At 39.8% G+C, this 12,017-nt stretch overlaps 1 long non-coding RNA gene across 1 annotated transcript; it reads right to left on the reverse strand.

Annotated features, from left to right (window-relative positions):
- Positions 1-199: 199 nt before the first annotated feature.
- LOC144267339 (uncharacterized) lies at positions 200-9,439 on the reverse strand. Its single transcript, XR_013346583.1, has 3 exons — positions 9,373-9,439; positions 3,542-3,601; positions 200-236 (listed from the first exon to the last, which is right to left on the reverse strand). It is a non-coding gene; the product is annotated as an uncharacterized LOC144267339 (long non-coding RNA).
- Positions 9,440-12,017: the final 2,578 nt, after the last annotated feature.

Raw genomic sequence — 12,017 nt, forward strand, 5'->3', positions numbered from 1 at the left:
TACAAGAAAGAGAGAAGAGGGTGCCAGTAGCATCTTCTTTGAGCAGCAGGCAGGATTCCAAACCTAATACTCAGGAGCACTAGGGAAGGGTCAGTTACTGGCTACAGTTCCAATAACCCAGCCCTAGCCCTCTTGCATGTTGCAGTTTGCAGCAAGTGTTAAAAGAAAGAGGTGACATTCTGTTCCTACGCAGAGTAGCAGTGACGTCCACTCCAGCTGTCTTGAGCCATTTTGCCCTGTGACATAGATGAGAAAATAGATCTTGTAGCTCAGACAAGAAGAAAGTGAAATGCTTCCACATCATTTCAGTTTGAAAATGGAAATATGTAAATTACTTTTCCTAGTGAACATATGGTGTGCACATGCTCATTCTTTAATTGTCAAATTTCAGCGAGAATTTAGTCAGTTTAGCCAAATTCACATATGATCCCTTGCAATTTTGTAATTTTTATTGTTTTATGACCCTTGTTTTATCTCTCTCCTGCACTGTTTTTTTCTTTTTACCCTTGTTTTGTTAATTTATTACCCTCATCTCTGAATTTAAGCCCTCGCCCTGCAGTGAGCTCCAAGAGGGCAGGCCCTTGTGCCTAGATGGTAATCTCTTCTGCTAAGGGACCACTTCCATATTTATATCTATAAAACACCTTGACACTTTTAACCACTTAAAAATAACAAATGATAACGGCCAAATCATCCCTGCCTGCATGAAAAGCTGCAAGAGGGACCTTTCTAATATGGAACTCTCCGTGAGTTTAAGGAGTATTTGGCTTCTGTGGTAAAGGCCCGGGGCTCAGCCTCAAACCTGGTGGATCTGCTGCCTTCAGCTTTGAACCCCAGCAGCACTGCACTGCTTCATTCCTTGGCAGTGCCAGTCCCACTAGATCAGAGGAGGTAGTTTTGAAACAGTTACGTTCACTGCTTCATGCCCATTTTATATTCCATGGTATATTTTCATTTCTTTGTGTGCCTCTCTCAGTTCCCCCTGCCCCAGCCTAACAAACCGGGAATAGGGAAGTGTTTGTGTGGTTCAGTTATGAGGTCCCAGGTGCGCATTGTAGAGTGCTGGCACACAGCTGTGACATAGTCATAACCATAATATCAAAAGCTGTGTTACCATCACATAGCTGTGACAATATTGAACTAGCTAATAAAATTTGCAGTACCTACACATCTGTAAACAGTCTGCACATTGAATGGCAAAGTTGAGTTCACTTATACCTGACTGACTGAACTCCTCTAGTTGGTCCTTCGAGCTTTCTCAGAATTGCAGAGTACCTGCTGCTCCTATTGAATTCAATGAGAGCTGCAAGTTCTCAGCACTCTCAAAATCAGGCCGTAAGTGGCTGGAAATGCAAATGCTGGCAAGCAGTTATTGTTTACATAATTATAGAGCATTCTCAATAATGCAGTGGGAGCTGCTTGTCAAAAATATAATAAGCCAAATTCATTTTCAGCAGGAAAAATTACCTGTAGTTTACTGCCAAAATAGCCCAGTTTTTCAGCTAGCAGACAGCCATTTGCTTTCTGTGCAGAGAAGCAATGGTATGTTAGCTCACATGCAACTATTCTTGCCTGTGCTGTGATCCTGTCAGAGTCCATAAGGTAAGTGGGGTCCTACTAGTCTTGAGACCTCAAGAAATCTAGCTGTTCCTGGAAGTGAAGTTGGTGGCTTAGTAGGTGGTACTTTGCTCTTTGAGTCAGTATTCAACCAATATTCCAGTAGTGCTTGAATTGGGCAGAACCAGGAGTAGGGGTTATGCCATAGCTCCATTTCTTGCTGTTGCCTAAAAATAGTTCAACTTTTCCCTCCTATATTGTTACTTTTTCTGAGGCATGCAATCCCTTTTTCCTTCTCTACTGTTCTGCCGCATGGCATAGAGTGTGTGTGTGTGATTGTGTGTGTGTGTGTGTGTGAGAGAGAGAGAGAGAGAATGAATGTGCTGCTGGAGGTGACATCTTTTGGATGAGACATTAAACCAGAGACTTGAACACTTGTTCTCATAAAAAGTACCATCAGGTCTTTCATAAGTGTAGAGGGTCCTGTCCATATTCTTTCTCAAATAATTACATCATCGTATGTCTGCTTAAATCCCTGACACTTCAGTTAAACATGGTACCACAAAATCTCATGCCTTTGTAGTGTCTGCAGCCAAAACATCAGTCAGCTGCATGCTTAAAAGTGAAACTGACTGCATCGATTTTCATTGTCCATGGTGAGAGAAATACACCAAGTAAGGCCCTGATCTTCATGGAATCTGCTAGTGAGGACCCTACTGAGATCACTAATGCAGAGGATTGTGCTAGCACATCCCAGTACAGACCTGGGGCCAAATAGCATGATCCTGTTGACTGCAGTGGTGCGGATCAGGCCCAAAATGAGCAGAATAAAGCGTGAAAATTAAAATGAATGTATGAATACTTTCATTGTTTAATAATCTACGGTGTCAGTAAATGTGTTGTAGGCAAGGGATTTGCTTGTTTAAACTGTAATAAGTTGACACGTCCAAGGAATAAAGTAGAAAATAAAATATTCCATAGACACTTAAGTTTCAATATAAAATTTCAATACTTGTCTTCAGTATCTAGTATTTAATAGTCTTTGAATTTCGTTTTAATTAGGCTTAGGAAGGCACATTTGAAACATTTATATGGTACTTATTACTATCCAGAATGCAGCCTCAATTGAAGTAGCAATAACTACTAGTCTACACAACTTGTATGAATAGTTTCAGCCATACAGGAGCCATTGCTATGATGTTATGTCTCTTGTCACTAGCATGTGCCATTATAAGTCTCAACTGCTGCATATGGTCTGTCTGCTTCCCAACAATAGCAGAAGCACCCTAGGGAATGGGGAAGCAGACAGCAGTTTTTTCTCTTCTTTTCAACAAACACTTAGAGGTCTGTTACTTATTATCTTTTGAAGAAAGGGCACAGGTTTCCACAAGCAACTTGAGCTTGTATCAGCACTGAGATCGCAGCAGATGATGTAGCCACGTCAGTTCAGAAAGACAAATTGGTTAGAAGACGAAAACTAAGTTAATGCTCTGATATTTGGCTGAATTAGTTTCTGCCTCCATCAACAGAATCATTTCTAGTGTCAATATTTGGTTCACTAGACAATGTTTGGGATGTACAACGTGAAGAATAGTTTTAGTAACTTGAAAAAGAAAGGGGGAAGGCTTCCCCAGCTTTCACAGTCCCACCTATTACCAAAACATGATAAAACTATATGTAAAAACTAAATCCATCCAAATAAAACCTTGAGATTCATAAATGTCTCAAGGACATAAGAGCAAACTAGAGCTCGTTGGAAAATTTTCTGATGGAATAGTTTTTTCCATCTGAAAATGCTGATTTGACAGAATCTAAACATTCTGCAAGAATGCATTGATTCTGTCAAAACTTTCGAAGTCCAATTGGAAGGTTTCCTGCAAGCCTTCCAGGCTCCCCCCATACCCTGTTTTCTTGCAGCCTGCCTGGTGGGCTGCCAGGCTGGTTAGTTGGCTCCTCAGGCAGTCCAGTTCCACTGCCAACTTACTGGGCAGCATGGTGGCACGGGGAGTCTGTGAAGCTGGAAGAATATTTCATTCTGGTATTTCTGAAAGAAAAGATGACAATTTTCAGCCTTGCAAAAAAACCCCAGTTTTTTCCTTTTCCTTTTTTTTTATCTCGCTCTAGAGTCTTGACATTACACCATGATTTAGACATGGTTAGGTTTTTCTTATGGCTTCATGAAAACTTGCCACACATCTCATTGACAAGAGACCAAATTTGTTGGTAACCCAAAACTATTGCGAAAGGAGTCACTTTATGGAAAGTGACTTTACTTAAAAACAGTCCTGACAAATCTAAAAACTAAAATATGCCAGTTATTTAAAAGCTCATTAAAGCTACAATAATGCATGTCCAAACTGAAGGAATGGTTACCGAAGAAAAGCAGGTTCTGATTCAGTCCTTTGATTTTTCTGAAACAACTCACCATATATACAGATACAATTTTGCAAAGATGTTATATAGAATAATTTCACAGTATGTTTTAAATTCTTTCCGAATCATTATAGACCACTGACTCAAAAATCATAAGGATTTTCTCCAACATTAACATTTTTTAAAAAATTTACAATTAAAAAAAATACTTTATATGTTAGACAATAGGATGTAAACACAAGTCTCAATATGCACTGGAAAAGCCTGGCATCATCCCAGATGCTGTGCTGTTGTGTCCGTGTCACAAATCACACTTCTTCTTATCCTTTTAAAATTGCTACCTGTGTTTGGTTCCCATGGCTCTCATTAAAGTCAGTGGATCTCTAAGGCGGGACTCATGAGGCTGGAACACTCTGCCGTTTTTGTAAATGTACCCTAGGAAGTCTAACTCCAGTTATGCAAAACAGAATATACGTCCATCTAGTTAGGAGTAAGTCTTCAGAAATCTGGGAGATCATACACTATTCAGCGTGAGGTGATTGTGCACCATGGCAGTTGGTGGGAGCTTTACCACTGATTTCAAAGAGCAGGGGATCAAAAAATTGATCCTCAGCTGTGTCAGTGATCAGCTGAAGGAATGTGCAGTGGGGGTCGCGGGGGAGGAGGAAAACCGGCATTAGGAGACTGAACTCGGGCTCCGGCCACACTACGGCGCTTACAGGGGCTGCACTGCTGTAGTGCTGCTCGTGCAGACTCTAAGCCGACGGGAGAGAACTCTCCCATGACGCCAGCCCACGCAAGCGGCGGTAGCTGTGTCAGCGGGAGAAGCTCTCCCACCGACAGAGCACCATCCACGCCGGCACGTAGGTTGGTATAACTTACGTCGCTTAGGGGGGTGGCTTATTCATACCCCTCAGCAACCGAAGCTGCAGTGTGTACATAGCCCGCGTAAAAGGAATGTAAGAATCCTAGCAGCAAAGCTGGCTGAATGATGGCCCACGCTCTGTTAAATGTGGCCCATATACCAGAGGGGGAATAAGTGCAATATAATACTCCGATAGCTATTTCACTGCTGCAATAACATACAAAAAAATGTAGTCACATAAATTCATTTCCTTCCTCTTTTCTTGCACGTATACATCGATGACAAGACAATTTTGAATGGGTATGTCTCACCAATAGAGAAAATAAATATCCTCAGCTGAACATTTTGTATCACTGCCTCCAGTAGTGAAATACATATGTCAGTGATCTGAATTTGAAAGGTATGTGTCAGCAGCCAGAGCAAGGACATAAATATGTACAGTTAACTTTTGTCACTTATCACAGTACTGACCTACTCTTGTGATATTTCAAAGAATCCATGCCAGAGAACATGCACAGAACAATGTATGCATTAGAGAATCTGTACTAAATAGTTTACAAATTGGAATCTGCAGAAGACTGTTCATATGTTGGGTAATGTGCAGAGAACAAGTTACATCAGTGTCTCCGACAGTGAAACATTTATGACAGCTAATTGATGACCATTCTAAAATGTCAGTATGTGCAATGGACAATTAATTCTGCATCACTGACAAAACAACAAATAAGCTATCACTAGGATGATGCATTGAAAGTCTACTACTGATTTAATGACCAGTGCACTATGTGTGTGTTATACAGCAGTAAACATTAACTGAAATTATCCGTTTAGACTGAACTTCATTCTTCAAAATCCTTAAAAAATAAACACATTAACATTAATGTGTCCTGGTTTCATACAGCTGTAAAATGTTACAGTTAAAAATAGACTGGCAACAGTTTGATTGTTTATAAATATTAACTCTTATTTCTACCTAAAAAAATAAATAAATCTCCAAATGGAAATTTTACTTTTGAAAAAATTAAATAGAGTCAAATTCAGACTCATTGTAGTTGGACCCCAAATCTAGTGAAGCCAATGGTGTTTGACCTACTTATACTGTCTGAATTTGAAGCACTGGGCCCAGTTGTGCCTACTCTATTCAGCAGCATCTCCAATTGGTCTCAGTGGGAACTGCACCTGTGTTATGGGGGTAGGAATTGGCTTTAAGATTGTATTCTCCATCTTGTATCACATACAATATTATTTCACAGTAACAGAGGCTAAAAACATCTAAAGCACATGGGGGAAGGGAATTCAATTGAGGTTCTGATGCTGTTCCCTCTACCATGGTATCTGAGCACCTTCTTGAGTCAGAAAATTAAATAAGGAAATTTAATATCTGACGTTTAATGTTTGACTTATGGTCGGGAGGGGGAATGGAGAGGAAATAGAGGTTTCCTTCCCATCCCCTCCACCAGACTAGGAGGAAAAAATAATGTTCACAGAACACCTTTGTAGTTTGTGTGTCAAACAAGAGTTTGTGTTCTTTACATCCAGTTAGTCATACACAGAAAAGGCAACCTTATCACCTTGGATATGCATTGTGTGATGTCCGTTTGCTAAAGAAGAGCACAGCAAACATAAGGGTTGTAATACAAAATACTTAAGCATGGACACCAAAATAACAATCTATAAAACATTTTCGAAGAAAAAAATTCATTGGTTATTATGGGGAGAGTACACTTACCTAACTGGGTGTGTGAATTAGGGATAGGTACCTCCATTAGTCTGACACAGGATGCTCATCCTAGCATGTTGAGCTGATACTCTGTCCTACCCAACCCCATTTCAGCTACTTTGTTCTCTGGGTTGGAGAAAGGGTGAGTGCTTGCCATGCCCTCAAGAGTGCAGAGAGCCAGGGCCCTATGTTGTGTATGACATTGAGCGTCTGTGCTGTGAGGAAAGAGATCACTTCTGTAAAAACAGTACGTATTTTGCCCCATAAATATGAGTAATCCCACAAAATCTGAGGTTGAAACGCCAACCTTAACTCCCCTATTATGTTGTAATGTTATCTAATATCCCTTATTCTTTGAAGACACTGCCAGTACTTACAAACATTAAGGGTGGAAAACAGATGGTGTTTCATCCTGAACTCTGCATGTGTGTGTATGCTTGTCATGCTACTGATAGGATTGTAATATAGACCTTTAGGGCTAGATCCACAAAAAGACTTAGGCTGTGTCTACACTGCCAATTTCAGCGCTAAAACTTTAGTCATTCAGGGGTGTGAAAAAACACACCCCCGAGCAACAGAACTTTTAGCACTGAAATGCGCCAATATAGACAGGGCTTTATTCCTGGGAGCCGCACTCCTGGCAATAAAGCTACCACCCCTTGTTCGGGGCGGTTATTTTTTACCGCTGGAATAGCTCTCCCCTGGCAATAAACCATGACTACACTGCCCATGCCACTGCCCACCCCACATGGGCAGTGTAGACATACCCCACTGACTAGTGGGGGTTACTCACCTAAGGGTATGTCTCCTTCAGTCTCTCCTGTGGAAGCTGTCCCACTGTGTATAAATTAATTAAATATTCATTGGAGCCTGACTCTCCCACCTCTGATGTGAGTGCCCTCACCACGGGGCAACAGAGTCACTTTCACACTGTCTCTGACTCAATGAATTATTAATTATTTATACAAAGTGAAACAGTTGCAGCAGGCGAGCATGAGTGAGATATAGCCCAGTGGTTAGGGCACTCTCCTGGAAGGGGGAGATATAAATTCAAATACCTGCTCTACAGCAGGCAGGGGGAATTGAACTGGGGTCTCACACAATCCCAGATGAGTGCGCTAACCACTGGGCTAAAAGTTATGGGTGGGGGACCACCACCTCATGCAGTGGAAGCACTTCTTAGAGGAAAAAACCCCTGCCTAAAATGACTAATTCCAGGAGGGGATTCACAGCAGAGAGTCCCAAACACAGATAGGTGCCTCCCTCTGGCCTGAATTTAGGCACTTAAGCCCCACCCTTCAAAGGGAGTTAGGTCACACTCCTCTCCTTGTTATTTCCTATTGGCTAACTTAGGCACCTCCCCATTCAGTGTGCTGGCTTTTGTGGATCACAGTCTTAGGCACCTAACTCTTCCCATGCATTGTACAGGGAAACTGGGTGCTTAACTTGAAGCTGTGGATTCTGCTTGGAAGGCAGAAGGACCCTAAAAGTTAAGCATTGTAACACCTAAGTCTCTTTGTGATCTAGCCTTTCGTGATTTTAATATATCTACCAGCCTTAGGTAGTGTGGGGAGGGGTTTATATGTTATAGGTTTCCCTAGGAATATCCATAAATTTTGCAAGATTTTTAGGAAACTTAGCTAATGAAAGAAATTCCACTGCAGACAATAAGTCCATTATATCAACTAGTGTGATGGTTAAAGCTGCTTGGACAAAGGAAATGAAATTATGAAAGAAAAAATCCTTTTCCTTGAGCACATCTGTTTGTAGTCATATTATTTTATAGTATATGTCAGTGGTATTGCAAAATTACATATTATTCCAAGTGTTACAAGCTAAAAACAAACAAAAACCCCACACTGAATTGTCACATACAATTCCTTTCTTACTTAATTTCTATCTGGAGTTCTAGCTGGAGTGTACAGTACAAAATATGTGTTTAATTATGTATGCGCTCTTAAGCTGTATGGAATTTTTCCTTTACCAAACACATAAGGATCTATTGTGCTACTTAAGCAAGGGTTATTTTATCATTATTTACAATAATATCCCCATCTATTGCTAAAGAAATGGACTAGAGTAACAAGCTATTTACACATATTGTATGATCTGCATTGAACATGCCAGGAAATGGTATATATCATATCCTTCCCATAGCTTATTATTACAAGATTTTGGAACAGTTCCCACTCCCTTCTGATGCATATTAAGAAATAGCCAACAAAAATCCACTGATGTCTGAGTGTTGGGGAAATGGGACATTGTCCTTCCACACTCTTCATTTTAAAAAAGTACACTCAAATTCCTTTCTAATGGTTTTCAGCCTTCCAAACACTTTGCCTCCAGTATTTACAAAGCTTTTTATTAAATCATCGCCAAAGGAAGAAAACAACATTTTAAAAAATCTGTTGTTTTTTAAACAATTAGGCTTTAAAGTGCTGTTTTTCCACTTAAAATGGTCATTTTTCCCATCACCACCCACTCCATTCTAATGAAGCTGTCATGGTTTTCAAGTCTAAGACAGTTAAATCACTAAATTATAAAATGTAAGTTAACCTTACATCTAAGGGGTATTAGCTTTATGTTGCATCTAAAATTCAAGCTGGATGCATGTCTCTTTTTCACCTTGGGGATTTTATTCCATGTGTTGCATTTATTTTTTCCTTGCACTTGTCCCATCATTCTCTAAGCATCAGTGCTGCTTTAATGGTCAAAGATAAATGAGATTTACTTAGATTGTTTTATTTAGTTTGTTTTATGTTGTATCCAGAAAGCTTATTTTCTTGTAAACCACTGATAATTTCTCTTTCAACTCTCTTTCCTTACATTACTACATTACGCACACCGTAATACTTACCCTCCTCTGTGAAACATATCGTGATTTGTCTCCTCCTCCATCAGATGGTGAAGCACAGCAGTTTCAGGAGGACACTGAAGGACCAATTCCTTCCTTCGTCTACAATAAATCCTTTGCTCTGTAATAAAAATACCACATTGCACAACTGAATTCTTGAACTATCATTCAGTCTTAGGGCTGTGGCTCATTCAAGACCAATACAAGGGTTTATATTAATATAAAATCAATGTTGAGGTTATGGCACATTCTACAAAATCCTACATTTGTAGGTAAGGATGAGAACTTCTCTCTAACTTGATACCATTGTCTACACTATAATATTGCAGGTCATATACTGTTTGTGACATCACTCACTAATGTGAAATCATTGCACTATATATAAGCACAAGTGGAAAAGATAAACTTTAGCTTTTTGTTTTTTGTTTTTTGTTTTTTTTGGCTTGCATTGCAATCGTAAAGTTGCTTGCCATAATTTAAAAAGAGAACTAACCCTTAGAAATGTATGAGATTGGTGAATTACCTTGGGCATTATTGTGCAGCATATAAATGCACGTTTAAGAACCTTTCAGTGATTGGATTATGAATGGTTGCACTTAAGGATCTTTAAAAATTCCCATACTACAATGGAGTGTCTGCTCTATTAGGGTCTATTTACATATCTTGTACTCTGGGATTTTTATATGGAGATTAACTCAAATGTTTTAAGTAAATTCAAAGTTAATAGACTTTAAAACTGCATACTATTTGCAGTAACTTTTCCCTAAAAATCACTTGCTAAACATTAAACTGTTTGCCACATCCGCTAATAGCAGCATGCTCAATAATACATTTCAGTTAATCACTTTCACCATAAAATTCTGTGAAAGTTGTCCTCCTAACGCTGATTACTTGACTTCTAGATAAATTAAATGTATTAAAAATGGAGGGTGGGATTTTAAAAAAACTCAGCATCTGCTAACTCTGCTCCTACAGATGCCAGTGATAAAATTCCCATTGATTTCCATGGGAGCAGATTAGTTAAACCAACACTGAGTTTTTGAAAAATCCATTTACAGTTAAGAGAATTCCTGAATGGGAGCCTCTGGCACAAACACAAGAGGCATAAGGGTTGCACAGCACAAGGAAATGGAGATTCATTGTTAAAGGCAGGAGCAAGAGACATGCAGTGAAGCTGCATGAAACTGTCATAACGCAACCCAAAACTGGGTCAAAATCACCTAGTTTCAGCCTTTGCAAATTGTTCAAGTGAACCTGAATGAGAATTGCATTGATGTAGGCCAAATTTCAAGCAAGCTTCTTACTATCCACAGATGGGAGAGATTTATGGTTTAAGCTTAAACTCAACATTCTTTGAACCTGAAACTCAAAGGGGGCACTAACCCACTTGGACCAAAACAACACAAGTTCTCTGAACTCCTGGGAACTGAAACCACAGTTACATACAGCTCTTGCTGGCAGTGTTCCAAACAGAGGGAATGGCATATCAAAAGGATGAAACTTTCAGTGGCAATACACAATCCTAAAGAGACCCAGTCTCTGGCTGGAGGTAAGGTTGTAGGCTGGGTTACATCAGGCTTTTGAAAAGGCAATAAAAGACATTTAGGAAATGAAGTCCCAAGTGTGCTGACTGCTTACTGCAAGGTGAGAGGGATAATGGGAAGGAAGAGATCCTTCAGACTCCCAGCTGACTGACTGAACACTGCCTTTAAATCAATCATCCACCAAAATGCTTCCAACCGGATGTTCCTTGATACTGCTGCTTAATGAGACTGATGTGTATTTTTAATGTGACTCATCTTCTTGCTTTGGCAGTTGTACAGATACAAAGGGGAAGGCTGGGGGACTACAAAAGAATTAAATCAATACTGTGAAGTGCTAAAGCAGGCTTCATATTGAAAATTGCTCTCTGCCACATGGACCAAGACATTGTAAATAAACACTTCCAGGAAACTATCTTCTTAAATCACACCAACACAGTGTGTCCAACTGTGAATTTGGGATTTGTGGTAGAAAACCATAAATATGAAGGGCTGTATTATCTTTCTCTGATGAATATATTGTGTAAGACGTACAGGTAATATATGCATGCCTGCCAGAGTAATTATTAACTTACTCTACCCCTGTGTACAACACACTGGACAGATCCTCCAAGGACTAATGTAAAAGGGCACATTTATTAAAAGTGGAATGCATTATCTGCACAGCAATGAAAAACAGTTGTTCCTACCTTCCTGATAGGTCTATTGAGAACTGCGCTGATGGAATTAAGATGGAAATGAACTGAGCTAGGCTTTCCAAAGGCTTTCCAAATTAGTTGCAAGGAGCAGCAGAATCATCTCTTCCCCTCCCCCCGTCACCCTCCCGCCACACACACACACTTTAATGAGATACCAAAATTGTACTGAAACAATAAGGTTCTCAGGGAAACCCTAGAAATTTCAGGAATAGATCTTTATATGCCATCTTATTGGCTTTATTCTCTGAACCCCTGAACAGATACAACTGCTGCTGTACCCAGAATATGTAATAAAGGCTTTTCAGGAAAATGAAGTAACACGTAGAAAAGCATTTGTAAACCAGGGACAATATTATACGCTGCATGTTGGACAGAGCCTCTTTGCTGCTGGATCTCCCTGTAGGAAATC

Source organism: Eretmochelys imbricata, chromosome 7 (genome assembly GCF_965152235.1).
Source record: "Eretmochelys imbricata isolate rEreImb1 chromosome 7, rEreImb1.hap1, whole genome shotgun sequence".
Taxonomy (NCBI): domain Eukaryota; kingdom Metazoa; phylum Chordata; order Testudines; family Cheloniidae; genus Eretmochelys; species Eretmochelys imbricata.